Here is a 3,375-nt window from a genome sequence, read left to right on the forward strand (position 1 = left end):
TGAAAGGATGGGGGGGGGGAGAGGGGGAGAGTTCGAGTGACGGCACTCTGTGTGTGTTTATGTGTGTGTGTGTGTGTGTGTGTGTGTGTGTGTGTATGTGTGTGTATGTGTGCATGTGTTTGTTTGTGTATGTGTGTGTGTGTGCGTGGGGGTGGGGGATGAGAGGTTACAGAAGCTGTTACAGTTGGGGAGATTAAAGAGACAGGGATTAGATGGGATTGGGGTATTGTTAAAGAAACAGTTGGGAGGAGGGGTGACTGGGTTGAGGATTTAAAAAAAACGTTGTCTTGGGAGAAGGTGGGTGGCAAGGTCTGGAGAAAGGTTGAAGAAATGTAGTTGCTTCTCTGTAAGAATTTTTTTCTTCTTTTTTTCTTGGGGGGGGGGGTGAGTTGAATGGTTTGAGGATGAAGAAGCGTAGACTGAAGTGGCTTCGAAACAACAGTGGCTGTGGTTTCTCAAGGAGGAGGACTTGAAAATGAACAACTGCTTGTCTTATAGATAAAAAGAAAACCTGTTTTCTAATGCGTGTCTCATCTTTTGAAGATTTTAAAAAAAATTGCCTGCCACCATAGAGCGTACATTTGACGCTTTTTGGATCAGATGAAGGACAAGAAGGGAAATTTACTCGTTAATCCGATCCGTACGCTTTGTATAGCAGTCTGTCAAAATGATTTGTTGAGAAATACTGAAAGTTTCAAAGAGGTCTTCGTACTAGAAGTATTCTAAAATGTGAAAAATACAACCCCGGTAATACAAAATGATCCCAAGGCGTACGGATAGGGTTAAGAGCATTCGACTGCAGCGTGACTCTTGTTTTGACCTATATTTTGAGGCCCATGGTGCGCTCCAGTGCAGTGAAGTTTTTTACAGAAAGCCAGGAGCGGCGGCCATGACAGTGCCCGGTCTTGGATATCATAATTGGTCGCTTTTAAGGAAAAGCGGGCTAACCCAGATTTCAGGGGTTTCCAAAAGTGAGCATTGCCCTACCTGGAGGAGAAGTTTGGTTTCACTGGTGTGTATATTTGTTGGGTTATCCAGGAAACTCTCCTTGTATTTTAAAGAAACTGAACAAGGGTCCAAAAACTTTACCTTTGATTTTCTCAGAACATCATTTTTTGGGATAGCCGCCTTGTGCTTAAAAGTCACCAATTCAAGTCTATACTCGAGGATTGAAACCTCCCGCCACAGTATCTACATTACGCCACAGTGAAGGCTCGTGCGAGGAACGATGGGTTCGTGGAGAGGGAAAAGGCAAAACGTAATTTCTGTTCCATTAATGAATTATTATGAATTAAATTAACAATAGCTGCAAGACTTTGCTTTGTTATTGCCCTGTGCTCTATTCCTGCTCTTACTAAGTAACTCTATTATTCATGAATCTTTGTAATTTAGCAACGTCTTATAGGCTCTGTGATAACATTATTGAGGATTTCTATTTTTTAAAAGGGCCAATTCACGCTACCTCAATTTTGAGAAAACTTAATTAGGACTCAAAGATGTGTATTTCGTTTTCCAAAAAAGAAAACGCACTGACTGCACCTTTTTTTTTTTCAAATGGGTTTTTTTTTTCACTGTGACCATGTTATATTTTGTCACATGGGGCTCAGTGAGGCGAAAGATGGAGACATGAAGTGAGAAGTACTGGATGTGCCTCAAGCTATAGTGAAATGTGAATTCGTCCGTTTTCTTATTGGAATCCTCAATTATAACATAGGCCACTTCCATGACATCTGTTCATACTGTATTTTTGTTTGACTGTCAGTACTTTGGTGTGTTAGTATGTTGGTGGTTTAACGCCAGCAAAATGGCTGCTTGCAGTAAATGCTTCCCAGGGAGTTGAGATTGTTTCAGAATGCTATCAGATTTGCTGGGGTGATAATATAAATTGTAAAGCGCATAGAGCTTGCTGTTTAGCGGGAAATTTGCGTTGTAGAAATAATGCTATTTATTTATAACTCTGTAACATCAGGGCGTTTAGTTTTCATGTTCAGGGAAGTAGGGGCACAACAATTCTCTATAGTCCAGAAACAGTATGGTGTGCAAGCGCGTTAAGTAGGTACCCTTCCCTCATCAGACCTTTTCTTTCGACAAGTGGTGTCTCGTAGACAAAGATCGTTCATAACAAGATAGTTCACTCGGCCAAAAAAAGTGTCCACGGAAGTCCGCGCATTGCTTCAGACGGCGCTGCAGTCTGTTTCTTCAGAAGAAGAATAGGAATCGCACAGATTGTTAGTTTCTCTTTTATTGTTTTTCACACAAGTTGGGTAACTCTGTTCGCAAAGTCCGCACTTTTTCGAAGAGGGCACCACCGAATTTTGAGGACACCTTTTTAATTGGCTCAAAGAGAGGAGTGAACTATCTTGTTATGTATGATCTTTGTCGTAGATTCCCTCAGAATTCTGAGACTATTGACATTTTTTGGAGTCGGATCCAAAATATTTCGCAGTTTAAAAAAAGGTCTGAATCACGAAGGGAGTACTTGGTTTGTTTTATGGTGTTGTTTGTGAAGACTAGAATGTTCTGGCAAGGTGTGGCACACTGGCATGATTGTAGGTCTCTTGGGCAGAGTCTCTGTCAGGCCATTCCATGAAAAAAGGAAACTGCAGAGACACACGTAACAATGTTGATGACTGATTAGAAAAATTGTAAACAGTGATAGAACCAGGGTTTAGTTTTTGTTTTGATTTGTTTTTTGGTTTGGTTTTTTGGGTAGTTTGTGTGTGTGTGTGTGTGTGTGTGTGTGTGTGTGTGTGTGTGTGTGTGTGTTTTGTTGTTGTTTTTTCCTTTTTTTGGCAGACGAAAGTTGCCTCAAATAGAACAGTATACAATAAAGGATGACACTATTAATGCTTAGAAATTTTTTTCAAGAGATCACCATTTCCACGTTAAATGTGTCACTGCCGTTTCATTTGTCATGGAATGGCCCTATGGTACATTTGCTGCTTTTTAGCTTTAGTAAAAGTTTTACGGCACTTGCAACACAATAAGGTCATATAAGTGCAGAAGATTAGAGGTGTTACAAGAGAGTATCAAACACAAAAAAAGGAAGTGGGGAGAAAAAGACGAGAGCTTTTTATAGGAAAGAAGAAACAAATCGCACCAGAGCACCTACCAACCACCGACACATACGCTGCAAAAACTGCACCGTCATAAATCTCTCTCGTGAGAAGGCTCCAGAAAAATAGATACACTCAATTTTTTTTTATTCCCCTTCCCAGCAATTTTACAAAACTGCCATAATTTTGAGACCCGCAAAGTTCTCTAAGAATAATTATATCTGGGGTTGTGAAAATTAATTCCTTATTCTCTGTAAAATAATCATGCGCTGTAAATTATCAAGTTTTGCTAGGGCAGGGGGGGGGTGTTAAATTTGTT

Source organism: Aplysia californica, unplaced genomic scaffold (assembly GCF_000002075.1).
Source record: "Aplysia californica isolate F4 #8 unplaced genomic scaffold, AplCal3.0 scaffold00621, whole genome shotgun sequence".
NCBI classification, from domain to species: Eukaryota; Metazoa; Mollusca; class Gastropoda; order Aplysiida; family Aplysiidae; genus Aplysia; species Aplysia californica.